The sequence below is a fragment of the Eublepharis macularius genome, chromosome 4, assembly GCF_028583425.1.
Source record: "Eublepharis macularius isolate TG4126 chromosome 4, MPM_Emac_v1.0, whole genome shotgun sequence".
In the NCBI taxonomy this organism is placed as follows: Eukaryota; Metazoa; Chordata; class Lepidosauria; order Squamata; family Eublepharidae; genus Eublepharis; species Eublepharis macularius.
In genome coordinates, this window is record NC_072793.1 from 145,514,017 (window position 1) to 145,530,617 (window position 16,601).

The following is a 16,601-nucleotide window of genomic DNA, read 5'->3' on the forward strand; positions in this document are numbered from 1 at the left end:
CAGACGGCTTACCTGGCTCCGGAACGTTGCGCCATCTTGCTGGGAAAACGCGAAATATCGCGTTTTCTCGCACGAGTTTTGCGCGACGTCGCATGACATCGCGCAAAACTCACGTGAGAAAACGTGATATTTCGCGTTTTCCCCGCAAGATGGCGCAATGTTCCGGAGCCAGGTAAGCCGTCTGGAAACGGCCACTATCTGTCCACACATACACACTACAAATATGTTTTATATTTTTTATGGAGACAATACTGCTTGAAATACACTAGCTGTGTTGTGATATGCAGAATACTTTTGCTGCACACCGTGAACAATTAGGCCTGTTTTACAAATGTAGAAAAATGAAGTGGAAGGAATGGATCACAACACTTCAGGCTGCAAGTGGGAATTCCAGCTTTAAATGTTTCCTTACTGAAAAGAAAACCTCTGTAACAAATAGAAAAATAGCATAGCAGGGGCAGAGGTTCTATGCCATCTCTTTGCTTGCTGAGCTGGTTTTCTATTTGCTGTGAGTTTTAACATGTGAGAAACATTCTGAAATGTGAACATTTTCCACCTACAGCCTGAAGCGGGTGCAGTCCAATCTACTACATCAGATCTCTGCCATCTCATTCCATGTGTCAACTGAGCCTTCACTAGTTCTGCTTGAACTGTCCTGGTTCAGTGTTTCATGTATAATTAACCAGTTTCTAATTTTGAATGGAGATGTGCGCTGCATTCCTTTGCACATGACTCAAAACCTTACAATGTCATTTTCTGGGATGAATGTGACCACAAGGGTATGTGCTTCGGCAATCGAAGGAAGAATACTGCTCTAGTTGTAATGCATTCTCTAGAAGCTCAAAAGGATGGTAGCTATTTCAGCGTCCATTAAATCAAATGCGTATTGAAATATGGGGATTCTGTATCTGAGGATGTCAGATTCTACCATTTGTGATTACAAGGAGACCATGATTGTGCTTGCCTTCTCCAGCACAGACCCTATGGCACCATAGCGATCACAAGAGCAACATGGGTATTCTTCCTCATTACTGCAGTCCCCTCCCCACACCATGTGATATCGTGTTCCAGAAAGATCCTGTACCTTTAGCATTAGCTATGCGGGGTATACAGAAGACTGCTAAGATGATAATAACTGTGCTTATGTACCACTCTTTTAGACAGATTAGTGTCACACACAGCAGTGAAGAAAGTCAGTGTTGTTATTATTTCCATAGTACTGCTGGAACTGAAAGGAGTGGCTTACCCAAGGCCACCTGCAGAGCCCATAGCGGTAGTGGTAGTTGAATTTTGCATGGTAGGATCTAAGCCTCAACTTGCAATTGAGTAGAAGACTGGAAATTATCGTTTATATGTCTTCTACTAATTTTGTTGTGTTTGGATTCTAAGTTTATCTTTAAGGTATGCACACCTTATCACAGTCCATTCTGAGCACAGGCCACCAGCGTTATAGTGTGATCCTTGATACTTGGAATAAAGAGAAGATGAAATCTCTCAGGATCTGTTAGGGCCCAATGTGTCTGGTGTCAAAACGTAATCTAAGGGCATAATTGATGGTGTTTCTTCAGAGGATATGCTAAACAATCTGGCACACTCATCTTACAGTTTCAAGTTTTGCAGTGAAGAAGTCATCTTGACCATCAGCACCACAGCTAATTCTTGTATATAGAAGGTCCCAGGCTCAACTCCTGGCATCTATCTTTAAAATTACCTCCGGTAGCAAGGCTGAGGAATACTCGCCTAAGATCTTGGAAATCTGCCACCCCTCGGGATACCAGGTACTGTTATTTCACACAGAGGCTTTCCTGTGGCTCTGGGTGCTGAACTGCAGTGGTGTTTCTCAAAACTTCTTCACAATATCATTTTCCACTTGTTGTTTTGTGTGTGGTTTCTTTATTGTTCCACTGCTTTTTCAAGTTAGATCAACAATGGGTTGAGAAAGCAAGAGAAGCATGGAAAGACAACAAGTAGAAAATGATGGTTTGAGGATGCTCAGAGAAAAACTGCTGCAGTTCAACACCCAAGTTATGCAAAAACCTCTGTGCAAAGAGTCTAGTCTACATGGTCCAAACTTCATGTGTTTAATGTGGTTGGGGTTTACCATGGCTGGGCAGCCTATACTGGTCTTGATAGGGTGTGTGGGATCCACATCAGATTTGTGAATCACATTCTGAAGCAAAACATTATGCATGCTTTCTTCACCCTTGAATACCCTTGAGGTTCTCCAGGTCCTCCCACCAACCAATTCTAGTAGTTGTCCCACCCACCCTCCAGGCACTGAAGTGAATTGATTCTGCAGTGATTTTGGCACTAGGGTTTCCACACTAACTGTGCTGCTGGTCCCATCAGGACATTTTAGGTATTATGGGTAGTTCATAGTTTCAGGTTGGTAGCTGTGTGGGGCTGCAGTAGATGAGCAAGATTCAAATCCAATAGCACTTTAAAGACCAACAAGTGTTTCCAGGGTATAAGCTTTTGGGAGTTGCACTCCCTTTCTCAGATACCTGTTCTTAGTTTGTAATTTTAAAATATGCATACAGCCATTCTAGCAATTACTGAGCACATGCTTGATCCAGAAGTCTCAAGAGTGGTATTAATTCTAGTATTTTTAATGTGGTGCCATATTCCTTCACATTTTTTCCCAGCCAAAGACAGTTAAGAAGCTGTAAAATGCTTATTAAGGCATTCTACATACAGAGAAATGGCACCCCTGGGGACAGCGCCAATGGCATGTTTTAAAAGGTGTGTGCACACACACATGCATGTGCGCAATCAGTGGCTCTTTCAGAACAAAAGGTGCATTGTCTTCCACAAATACATGGATTCTAATCAACATGTGGGAGCAGAGTTAGCTATGGAACAAAAAATGACAGACTACATGGCTCTGAAAATTTGCTTCCATTTGAAATCGATTGGGATTAGGAAGATGAAAAGGCAAATCAATTGTCTGATTGGAGAGGGATTTGCAGCTGCTACTGTTTTATAGAAAAAGTAAAGTGTGTGATCTATACTTCCACGTCAATGGCATGCATCCCACCACTCTACTAAGCAAGCTTTGCCTAAGGAACCTTTCTCCAACTTCACCCTCATGATTGGGTAGAATGAGTCCCACCCAGAAGCATACAAAACTCTGTGTTGGGCTTTGCTTATTATATTGGAGGTGGAGGATGTCTAATGTCAAAGCCCTTATGCATAAACATATTTAGCAACCTGGCCAATGTCCCGCTTGGTTCTCCACTCCCAGCTTAACTTTTGAAAAGTTCTGATCCGTCTTCTTCCCTTAATGAATTGTGTAAAGTATGTAATTTTTTAAGTCTGAAATATATACATGACTGGAGACACTACTATGTTCTGGTGAGGTTTAATTATATATGAAGTTCTGTCATAAAAACACAATATTAATTTGGTGGTGGTGTGCTGATCTTCAGGTACAATTCAAGTCACATAATGGCGTATTCTTACTTGTAGCTCTCTGTCCTGTTCTTTTTCTTTCCCTATGCTCAAATGGTCATGCTGTTCTTCCTCCCCACCCCCATCCTCTTCCTTCTTGCCTTTTGAGCAAGGTATTGCTTTCTCTTCTCAAAAATCCTTCTCAGGATGTTCCCATCCTTTAAAATCTTTGTTTCCCTTCTCTTCAGTCTACTTGTGTAATTGGCTTATTTCCAGTGTTCATCTTATGCTGAAACATCTCTGGTGAGCATCTTCATAGCAAATTGCAGGGGCTTTTCTCTGTTCATCTATAGGTTGATCTTTCCTTAGCTGTAGATGTTGTGGAGTTGCCCTATCCTTTCTCAACTCTCTTTAATCTCAGTTTTATGACCTTGCACATTTGGGTATCACTCTTGAAAATTACTGTCAGAAACACACATCCCTCATTTCCTCTCAGGCTCCATTCTTGTTTCTCTCCTCTCCCCCTCAGTATTCTTCCCCTTTCAATCTGGTTTGAGCTTACATGGCCATAGAAAGGCTGATGATATTACTCTTTCCCATTTCTGTCTTTCACAATATCCCTTGGTGCTGTTTCTTCTGTGTCTCAGATGACTAGAAAATAGAATTCGCTTCACCCTTGTCATCTTCCCCCCCCTCCCATTTGTAATGTCATTTTCTAATCTTCTCCACAGGCCTGCCTGTTGCCCTTACCTCCTATCTCCCTTTCACTTTACATCTCAAGGCCTATCTAAAGCCAGTCCATTTTCTCTCTTCACGATAACATCCACAATTAATCTCTTTTCTCAAGGATTTCTGCAAACATTTTATCCAAGCCCTTATTAGTTCCCACCTGGACTATTGCAATGATCTTACCGGGCTCCCCGAGTCTTACATTTCAAGCTCTTATTTCTGTCTACTATTCTTCAACCAGTCTCATTTTCTGCCGTTTCACGGCTCTTCACTACTTCCTTCCATTTCTGTTTCTTATTAATTTTTCAGGTTCTCCTGACCTTCAAAGCTCTCTACAGGTCTCATCTATCCTTATCTTTCTCTGTCCTCCTTCTCACTCTCTTCATTTTTTGCAAATTGAATCTTCTTGAAAACCCTCCTGAGCCATATTTTATTTCTTATTTGCATTCTTTTTCTCTAGCTGGCCTGTTGATCTGGAACTTTTTTGCATCCTAATATTGGTATGGTTTCCTCAGCTTTAAAAGGCACTCTTGCTGCCCCACCTTGATTCTATTGTGCTTCTAGTCTGCAGGTGATGTAACTGCCCAGTTTTGATCTTCTTTTCCAGAATCTGGCAACATTCCGCCCCAGTAAGTTGCAAGTCCCCCACTCGGGGAGGGGGATCCCCTGGCACTGCTCAGTTGGCTGGAGGGGGGTGAAGGCACAGGGAACTGTCCAACCACTTGGACTCCACCAGGGAGGCATGTGGCCAAAATGGGTGTGCATGCTTCTGCATCACTGGAAAATGGTGTTATTTCTGGCACAACAGGGAAAGCGGGCTATAAATCCAATAAATAATAATTGCATCAATAACAACATGGAAACAACAATTCTGTAAAAAAAAAAAACCCAGCCCCTCAAACTAAGTTTGGAGCAAATTTTAAGAGAATCGGCTCCCAGCATGTCCCGTCACTTCCAAATTGCTCTGGAAAGGACAACACTTTCTGATGATACAGGGTTCTGGCAGGGCCCACATCCACATAGCACCCCAATACATGCTGCCAGGGAAGAACATGCAGGTGTATACAATGGTGGCACTCCTGGAGGTCACAGCAGTGGTACAACACCACCAAATACCATCAGGGAAAGGGCATCCAATCCGCGAGGACACACAGAAAAGTGTGTGTGTGGGGGGGGTGAGTGGGCTGAAAGGAAGGCATGAGTGAGGGTCCTCATGGGGATCAGAGGAGGAGAGGGGGCCCTAGGTGCTCTCTGCCCAGGACCCCCTAAAACCTGGAACCAGTCCTGTCTCAACTCTCCTAACTTCCCGGCCTTCTCTCCTAATTGCTGGTTCTGTTGAGCGAAGTGCTTGTTTTAGCTACTCTAGAAATGGTTGATGATGGTATATCAGCTAGCTGGAAGTTGCCTCTACAAATGGGGGCTTGGACAAGAGCCAGTAATTGAGCTTTTCCTGCTTTCCCAAGAAAGAGTTTACTTCTATGTAGTTTTGTATGTCGTCACTTGGTTTGTGTAATGTGATTAGTCCCATCATTTAAAATCTCCTTTGCTAGGAACTCGTTGTGATGTTTAGCCTCTTTTCTTCATGTTCCTTTTAGATAAAGTGATCTCCAGCTGATTCCTTCTGTTGAACGTGTTCTTTGTCTTTACCAGCGTTATTGTAATCTCTAATTACAGCCCTCTGAAGTCTAGCTCCGTAGACTTAATACTGATGGACTTCAAACGACATTCATCAAAGCACCAATTAATGCCTCAAATGCTTTTGGAGCAAAATTCCAATGTCTTTATAAGATCAGGAGGGAAGAGCTGAACCAAGGATCTCTCTTGTTTCAAATCCCTATTTCGTGTTTATCTGAAAGGTAATCAGCTGTCTTTCATAGCCACAGAGTTCAATTAGGCTTTTGTTAATTACTTCATTTAATTGATATATATGCAGACTGGAGAAAAGTTGTATTACAGTTGGTAAGTTCTTAAAATAGGAATATTAGAGATACAATTAACTACCAAAGAGGTTTGCAATGATACGACAACTGAGTCGAAGATTATTTTGCAGATCTCCACCAAGCCTTTAAGCATGAGAGTTGTTTTCTGTGATGAGACACCAGTTTGCTACTTGATTGTACACAACAACAGAGGGGCTGGATAATGCTTAGCTCCTGAGGCAGGCCATTAGTCCCATCAAGATCAGTATTGTCTACTCTGACTGGCATTGGCTCTCTAGGTTCTCAGGAAGAGGGTTTCCAATCATCATCCAATACATAACCCTTTTAACTGGAAATATCTGAGTTTGAACCGGGAACCTTCACAATGCACAGCAAATACTCTACCACTGGACTACTGGCCCATTTGCTTCCTGAATTTTTAGTCCATATCTATCATGTCTCCTTCATAATAACTTACTCTGTCTCCTGGGTTTTCCCAGCGTAGCACTTTCAAAAGTCAGCCAAATAGTAGAAATTTCCTCGGAAATACAAAACACCTACTGTGTTCTTTTGTTCAGTTAGTTCTCTTTTAAGATAATTTTTATTGAGTTGTCTGCATGTGACAAATGCAATTTTCCATATGTCCTTTTACACAGCATGAAAGAAAATGCCAATTTTCCCATCTACTAGTCAAAACACAATGTAGTTAGGTTATGAATCAATCAGCAGGCTACAACAACAGATCACTACGTATTACATTTGATAATTGATTAGGGCTTTGTGGAATGTTCTGTTTGACGCATCCACTGATATACATCCCTTTGAGGTATCTCAGCAAATTACTGGAAACACATTGTCAAAAAGACCTCAGCATTGTTTTGCTTATCTTTGGCATTCTCTTCTTCTCATGGGTGCCAAATCTACAGTGCTATGTTACTGCTGCTTCTTTCCCTTCACTATGGTGCCATTTGCTCATGTTTCCTATTGGCTTTAGCTACTCATGAGATCTATGAGATCTGCAATTCTGAAAAAATACAAATAATGAAATGAAACATTAAATATTAATTAAATACAGCATTAGGGGAAGTGACATTGCGTGCGAGGGAAGACCACAAAGGTAAGTGCCAGGTCCTTCTCCCAGGAGGTTAAGGTGACCTGGCAACCTTACTTGTAAGGCAGATTTTAACAGGCAACCTGGACAATATGAAGAAGTCCTTCAAGCGCCCTGGCCCCAAGCCATTTAGATCTTTAAAGTTATGAACCAGCACCTTGTATTGTGCCCAGAAACAAATAGGCAACTTCTGTATATCTTTCACCACTGGGGTGATCCAATCCCTGTACCCTACCCCACCCCAATTATAATCTGGCTGCTGCATTTTGAACAAGCTGGAGTTTCAGGAGCATTTTCAAGGAAGCCCCATGTAAAGTGCATTACAGTAATCTAACCTGGATGTAATCAGAGCATAGATCCCTGTGGCCAGATCACACTGTCCGAGGAACAGCCTTTGTAGGCATTTAGAAGCTGATAAAAGATTCTATGTGCCACAGAGGAGACCTGGGCTTCCAATGGTAGGCCAGGATCTAGCAGCACCCTAAGCTATGAACCTGTTCCATCAGGAGGAGTGTGACTCCTCAGTCCATGAGCAGCTTTGTCATTGACCTGCAGCTCAGAGCTAAGCTACAAGAGACAAATTACATGAGAAGGAGCACGTGAAGGGAGTTGCAATGTTAACCAGGAGGAGATTGGAAGGCTTTGTCAATTTCCCCTCTCTATAGAGCCAGGGAAGGTCACCCCTCAGTGGTTTTGTTAATTTCCTCTTTACCTGCAGAAGTCTCTGTCAGTTTCACCTCCCCTTTTAGGAGGCCAAGAGGAAATTAACAAACCCTCTGAGGAGTGCCCTTCCCTGGCTCTGTAGAGAGGGGAAATTGACACAGCCTTCCAATCTTTTTTAAAACTCAGCTTCCCAGCTTCCCAGCTAACATTGCAACTCCCTCCTTGAGTAATCTGTCTCTTGTAGCTTAGCTCTGTCTTATTGATATCTTTTTATTTTAATAAATGCCTACCTTTGTCCAGCCAGAGGCTCACTCATCAGAACAATAACTTTTTCATGGAAGAAGTGGAATAACCAGTGGGTATTCAGTACTTTATCTAATGTTTATTTTAAAAGATTGTAACAGCTCTGTTATTTGGTTCCTATTTTTTAAAAAAATGCTCAATTCTATAAGTGTTGCTTGGACCCAACTCGAGTGCTAAATCTAGTTGGTGGTGCCACACACTCTAGTTCATTCCTGATTTCCAGTATAGCGTGTGTGCGTGTGTGCACACACGTGCATTTGTGCATGAAAGAGAGAGAGAGATCATTGTATTAGGAAACAAAACAAGCCTATTGATTTTTTGCTAGGCATTCCCTGTTGCAGCCAACTTCTGCTCAGTTTGACCTTTCCAATGATGTACAATGACTGCTGCAAAAAGTCAGGTTGCATCCTGGGATCTTTTGTTACAGCTCTTAGAACCCACATTAGAACTTGTTTCCTTTAGACTCTTTAAGAGTGATTTATTGGCAATAATCTTTCTCAACTAGATACACAGTTCTTCTGATGCTTCTCCAGTACTTAAGACAAAGGTTGTTGTGATACCTTAAAGATTAGCTGGCATACTAATTCACTTGACATTTCATCACAATATCTAAAGCACCACAGCACTTCCTGGTATTTGTAATAAGCCCATTTGCCTGAATGAGAGGTACAGAAGTGCCATTTTTAAACGCTCTGTTCTTAACAATTCTTGTTTTCCTCCTTGCCTCATTGCCCAGACCTAATTCTACAGTCTTCTAAAGATTAGTATTTTATTTTAAGAGAGTGAGACTCCTTAGACTAGCACTTTTCAAGGCAAAGTTTGGGATAAGGAGACAAAATGTCTATGGGGGAATCTTGTGTGTCATTATTGGCTATCTAAATTAAGAACCCCTGATTAGCTTGCAGAAACCTCCCCAGGTTTCCTGAAACATAGTTTGTGAATCATCATTATGTGCATTTAATAGGAACAGCACCCAGTTATTCCACTGGGACCTCCTTTTAAGTAATTCAGCCTTCAGCTGCTGTGCTAAAGACCTTCGGGCTGCTTACTATTTATAAACTGGTGAGTCAGGTGAAACTGCTACACATGTTTCATGTGGGATGACTACAGCTCTGCTGCTATCAAGGCAGCATTCTGAGCTGCTCTTGGCAATGTCTATTGACAATTTCTCCTACTGTAGCCCATTTGAGAGACAAGTAGATGTACAATCATGGGTGTCTGTCTGTCTAGAATATTAGTATGGTAGCTCTCCAGAGTGGCTCACTGCAAATAAAACCAAGCCATTAAAACACAAGCACTACTAAAAAGCAGATTGGCAGTAGTTGGCAAGTGCTCATTCTTGCTTAACCTTCACCTATTCTATTGTTAAGAAAGGGCACTTCTTTGCCCCCCCCCCCACAAAATCAGACTTTTCTCTTTTTTATCCAATACAAACTTTTTTTTTTTACTGTAAACCTTAGAGTAAGGAAGTGCACTTGAAAAGTAAATTACCAAAATCTCACCAGACATTGCCTTGCATTCATTTCCTATGGCAGGGATGTGATTTCTGCAGCTGCACTCTGCTTTCCATGTTATTCCTCTCCTCCCACACATGCTTGTTAACTCCCTACTTTCCTGAGGGAACAAGGAATAGGATAAGGGAACAAGAGTCCACTAATATGTGCCTGACCAGGACTTCATCCAACCAGAATCCTAAACCTATCTTCACTCTAAACAGGATTATCCCAATTGGTACTCCTCTAAACAGAAAACATTTTCCCTATCATTTCACCTGTGTGGTTGCCCCCTGCCCAGCAACCATATTATGATGGTGTCTCCTACCTGTTCTCAAAATTCAAAATTCTTCACAGGCTCAACAAAGTTGGCAAACCCAATCCTAAACTATTTTTCTATCTGGGAATTCATGTAGGCTGGGGATAGTTTTACTGGGCAGGAAGGATAACAAAGCAATAGGCAGTTCTGCAGATGGGTAGGATAGAGGCTTAAGGCTTCCCCGCAATTAAGATTAAGTGTACACATACAAGAGAGATCAGTGAAGATGAAGGATTAGGTCATCACTCTCACAACGGAGGATTCAGGAATCTTAGATCTTTCAGCTGTCTTAAACTGTAACTTAAACCTGAAGCCTTGACAGAACCCAAGATCCATGAATTCACCTGTTCTTGTCTAAAGTGGGGTTGTTGTTTTTTCGAAATCAAAATTGGATCAGGTAGGCAAGTCAAAGCAAAACCTGCTTCCTTATTGTGCTGAGCTCTTAGGCTGCATTTTGAAAAGAAGTGCCCTGCAAAAAAATGATAAATTTATAATGGAGAACCTTTATCTTACCTGCCTGAAAGTCAGTCTGGTTTGGACACAAAAAGTAGGTCTGGACACAAAATCTGTTGAAATTGAAGGGAATGTTATCTAAATATACTAAGGAGTCCAAATACATCTCATAACAATGTAAACAAATCAAAGCAAAATATATTAGAGTGAAAGAGGCCAAACTCAAATAAAATTTCTATGCACCTCCCAACCTCAGAAACAAACGAGAACAGCAACGGCATAATATTAAACAGAAAATGGTATCTGTTGTGATTTTATTTTGAGTTGAGTAGAGCAGTAGAATGAAGAGAGTGTTATCAGTCACTGCTGCAGTGTAAAAGATGCAAGGCTGCATCTGTCATGCTTCATAAGCCTGCAGATGCTATTATCTTTTCTGAAAGGCAAAATATTTCACAGGGAGAAACACTTCAGAGATCCACGCTGAGCAGTATGCTGCTGAAATGAACTTTTGTCTACTTGCTATCAAATCGATCTCTTCAAGTTTTTCCCAATCTCTTTTGCTAAGCCTATGAGTGCAGCAAAGCAGTGCCCCACATGGCAAGGTTGCAGTCCTCAAACAAGCACTGGTTCTTGCTGGATATTCACCAGCCAACTCACATGGTGGAGTGAGCAACCCTATCCTTGAACTCTGCTTTCAGAATTGCTGTTAAATCCCACAATGATCTACTGGCCATCAGGCTACCAACGATCTTGCTGTATGCTGACTTTGCTGGCTCAAGGGGGGGAAATTGACACAGTTAGGGAGAAACAGGGCTTGGTCTCAAGTAGAGATGGGCACAAACTGAAAAAAACCCAAATATGATGTTTGTTGTTCATTGCCATCCACGAACTGGGACTCATGAACAACCACAAACATGGCCCTGTTCACGAACATGTTCATGGCTGGCTGTTCGTGGGGGCCAGCAGGCTCTCCTCCAGCCGTCATCCAAGTCACGATCCCTACTGCACCACTCCCAGAAACCTGACCTGAGCAAGCTCCAGGAAAGGTACCAATAATAAATAATAGCTTGGCCCCAGAGCCTGGCCGCAGCCCTGGAACTTGAAGAGTTAGATCCCTATCCCACCACACACAAAGAAAATTCAAGCTCCAATGCACTCTCTCAGCAACTGTCCCTCCACTGTCTGCAAAGTCAGAGCTGGGAGCTCCCCTCCCTCCTAGTCTTTGCTCCCTTGTTGTAACAAATTTGGAGTTCCACACTTGAAAAGAAGACCTGCCTATCAAGCTAAATTGGGCTTAGATTGGGGTCTCCAGGGCAACAGCAGGAGTTCAGACAGAGTTCAGACAATCCCTGCCTAAATTGCCAATGGAATTGATTGCAGGTGCCAGACTGTTTGGCTTGACAAACAGCAACGAATAGCAATGAACGAGGCTTGCAACAACCACCTGTTAGTGTAGAATGGGGCCTCATGAACAGCGAACAGCAGATTGGGCTGTTCGTGGCTTTTTTTTGTTCGTATTGCTGTTTGTGCCCATCTCTAGTCTCAAGCCCAATAATACCATAATGTTAGGCCTGCAAAAAAGATGGCAAATGGTAAACACTCCATTAAGGCCAATATAAAACCCAAGAGGACAGCTCCCTACATCCCTGCAGTCCCCAGACACTTCAGAGGGATTTTGACTTGTCCAGTGGCCAATCATGGTATAGCACCAGAAACATAAAAGCCCTATTGATGGGAAAGAACTCTTATATCACATGGCAGTCTTCCCCATCTGTCAAGACTCGTGAATATATGCAATTGAGAACATGGTGAAGGGGGAGTTAGTTGAAAACGGAGCTCTTTCACAAAAAGACAAAGCTCTTTCACAAACAACAGACAAGCCCAACAACAAGGATGTAGAGATAGATGGATAATTTTTTTCTCTCAGGAGCCTCATAAGTAATCTCCGCAGAACTTCAGATTCTGGAGACAAGTAATAACAACAACGGTTGGTCGTTGTGGATTTTCAGGGCTGTATAGCCGTGGTCTTGACATTGTGCTACACCTCTGAAGATGCCAGTCACAGCTGCTGGCGAAACGTCAGGAACTATGCGAAGACCACGGCCATACAGCTCGTAAAATCCACAACAACCATCGTTCTCTGGCCATGAAAGCCTTTGACAATAACAACAACATTCGATTTATATACCACCCTTCAAGATAACTTAACGGACACTCAGAGCGATTTACAAAGTGTGTTGTTATTCTCCTCAAAACAATCACCCTGTGAGGTATGTGGGGTTGAAAGAGCTCTGAAAGAGCTGTGACTGACCCAAGGTCACCCAGCTTGCTTCAGGTGGAGGAGTGGGGAATCAAACCTGGTTCTCAAGATTAGAGTCCTGCTGCTCTTAACCACTACACCAAACTGGGAATGACAAACTTAAATAGACCAACAAGGATCCTCCATTGTTACAGCTGGTGCTGTAGGGATAAGTCATCCCTCACAAGACAATAACAGAGGGAGACCCACCAGAAAGAGACTTCCAAGCAAGATTCCTGAACATTTTTTTCATACACATATGTAGATTATAAGGCTGTGTTGTAAGAAGTAGCTCAGAAAGATGCCTTGATAAGGACAGGGACTGCATTGTCCTCTGTTGGATACTGTCTGCTGATTTAGACATGTGTCTACTAGGGAGCTTCAACACTGCTAAATGTGCCATGTAAATTAGTTATGTTTTGTTTCAGAAATATTTCATTGCTCTACTTGGCTTTATGCTTGTTTTCAAAATTTGTGCTACCATACCCAATTGTATCCTGGCTTTCATGTCCTAACTGGTGCTCATCATTGTAATTTGCTTGGTGAATATCCTAGCTGTTGATTATATTGTATTTTCACTTGCATCGTGTAATCTGCCTTGGATCTCAGTGAGAAAGGCGGACCAATCATCGCTATCATTATCAAATTTCAAGAGCACACATGCTCATGGTCAAAGAGTATGTGTGTCTTGCCTGTTCCGCAATGAGCTAAAGACAGCTCCCCAAACCCTAAAATATTAGTTAGGCAAAGATAAAGTGATTTGTCCAAGATACCCTTGTAAGCTTCAGATCTGAGTGGAGGTTAGAAGTTAGAACCAGGCTCTGTTCTTTTAAAGTACAATTGTCAATTTAGAAGGCAGATGAAAGAAAGCTTTCCCAGTCCTATAGACTGTGGATATTTGCTAGCCCTGTTCGTTTCCTCACAGGCCTTGGGCAACTGGGTGATAATTGATTGGCAGGAAGGTTTTACCTAGTACAAACTATCCACTTCATTCATAAAGGGTAGATCCATTTTGAGGTTTAGGAGTTACAGCCTCTGCTTATTACATTGCTTTTTGAAGGCCTTATTTCAACCAGAGGATAATTCTAAAAGGGTAGCCCTGTTAGTTTGTTATAGTAAAATTACACAGGAGTCACAGAATCACAGAGAATCACAGAGTTGGAAGGGGCCATGCAGACCTTCTAGTCCAACCCACTGCCCAATGCAGGATGAGCCTAAAGCTTCTCTGACAAATATTCATTTAGCCTCTTCTTGAAAACTGCCAGTGAAGGGGAGCTCACCACCTCCCTAGGCAGCTGATTCCACCTTTGAACTACTCTGACCATGAGGAAGTTTTTCCTAATATCTAGTCGGTACCTTTGTGCATGTAATTAAAGCCCGTTGCTTTGAGTCCTGTCTGCTGCCAACTGGAACAGCTACTTGCCCTCCTCCAAATGACAGATTTTCAAATATTTAAAGATATTTAATTTATTTAAATAATGTCCCACCTCAATCTCCTTCAAACGAAACATTCCCAAGGCCCTCAGCCTTTCCTCGTAGGGCTCAGTCTCCAGACTCCTCCTGATCATTCTCATCGCTCTCCTCTGCACCCTCTCAATTTTGTCCACATCCTTTTTGAAGTGAGGCCTCCAGAACTGCACAGTATTCCAGGTGCGGCCTGACCAAGGCAGTATAGAGAGGGACTGTGACCTCCTGTGATTTTGATGAAGTGGCCCTTTTGTTACAACCCAAGACTGAGTTTGCCTTTTTTGCTATCACATCACACTGACCGCTCATATTTAGTTTACAGTCCACTCTTACTCCAAGATCTCTTTCGCGTACACTACTACCCAGAAGTGTATCCCCCATTCTGTATTTGTGCTTCATGTTTTTGTGGCCCAGATGTAATACTGTGCACTTATCTATGTTGAATTGCATCCTGTTCACAACTGCCCACTTCTCCTGAGTATTCAGGTCTTGTTGAATTTTAACTCTATCTTCTTGGGTGTTTGCCAATTCTCCCACTTTGGTATCATCAGCAAATTTAATGAGTAGCCCATTTACCCCTTCATCCAGATCATTGATAAAAATATTGAAAAGAACTGGGCCCAAAACCGAGTCCTGAGGCACCCCACTGGACACCTCCTGCCAATCTGATGAAACACCATTGAACACCACTCTTTGGGTGCCATCCTTTAACCAGTTCCCTATCCACCGAACTGTCCTATAGTCCAGTCCACAGTCTTCCAGTTCACCCATTAGAATGTCATGGGGGATGTTATCAAAAGCTTTACTGAAATTCAGGTGAAACACGTTGACAGAGTTCCCACGATCCAGTAAGATAGTCACTTGATCAAAGAAGGAAACCAGGTTGGTCTGACAAGATCTGTTGGGGACAAAACCAAGTTGACTTCCCTGGATCACTAAGAGGTCCTTCAGATGCTTACAGATTGATCCCTTTAAAATCTGCTCTAATATCTTCCCAGCAACAGAAGTTAGACTGACCAGCCTGTTGTTTCCCATGTCATCCTTCCCTTTCTTAAAGATTGGGATAATATTCACTCTTCTCCAATCCTGTGACACATCGCCAGGAGGCCTTGAAGATGATGGACAGAGGCTCTGCAAGTTCTCTAGAAAGTTCTTTGAGCACTCTTGGGTGCACACTATCCAGCCCATGGGATTGTATTTGTCCAGTGCAGCCAGATGCCTCTCCAGAACCTCTCTGTCAATGTCAACTAGCCACCAAGGTGTCCTGTCATGTCTACTACCATCTCTAGATGGGCTCAAGTTCTTCAGGGAGAAAACAGAGGCAAAACAAGTCATTAAGCCTGTCTGCTTTTTCTCTGTCCTCTATCAGAATTTCTCCTTCCACAACCAACAGCGGTCCAATTGCCTCTTTTACCTTGCATTTGCTTCTCAAATATCTGTAGAAATTTTTCTTATTGTAGCGAGCCCCCTGGCCAGACTCAGCTCATACTGATCTTTGGCTTCTCTGATGGCTGATCTGCAGTACCTAGTAACCCTCATATATTCCTCTTTAGAGGTCTGTCCTTCTCTCCATTTCCTGAACATTTCCTTTTTCTCCCTCAGTTTATTCTGGAGCTCTTTGTTCATCCATACTGGTGTCTTGGAGCCCTTACCATGTTTCCATCTTGCTGGAATAGTGAGGGCTTAAGCTTGCAAAAGCTCATGTTTGAGAAGAGCCCACCCTTCATTCACTCCTTTCCCTTCCAGCACACTCCCCCATGGAATTACTCTCATCAAGCCTCTGAGTTTGTTGAAGTCGGCCCTAAGAAAAACTAATCTATGAGTCTGGCTACAAACTTCCTTGGCCCCCCACAGCAACTAGAATTCAAGGACGACATGGTCACTTCCCCCTAAGGTTCCCACCACCTTCACCCCATCTACCAATTCTTCCCTGTTGATTAATATTAAGTCTAGTATGGCCAAGCCCCTTGTAGCTTCCTCCACTATTTGAAAAAGGAAGTTATCAGCCAGGCAGGTCAGGAAGTTGCGTGATTCTTGTCGCTTTGCTGAGCTTGTCTCCCAGCACACATTGGGGAAGTTGAAGTCACCCATAATTATAAAGTTCTGGTGTCTGGATACTCTACCAATCTGTTCAAGGAGGGCAGCATCCATTTCCTCTTCCTGGTCAGGTGGTCTGTAGCAGACTCCAACAACAATACCCTTTGTCCTTCCTCCCCTTATTTCTACCCATATACTTTCCACTGGGCTGTCAACCACATTCTCTAGAACTTGCTGTCAATCAAGCCCTCTCCTCACATACAATGCCACTCCGCCACCTCTTCTACCCTTCCAGTTTTTCTTGAACAACTCGTACCCATCCACTACCACATTCTAGTCATGGGAATCATCCCACCAAGTCTCAGTAATTCCTACTATATCATAGCCCTCTGTTTGCAAGAGAAGCTCAAGCGTTTCC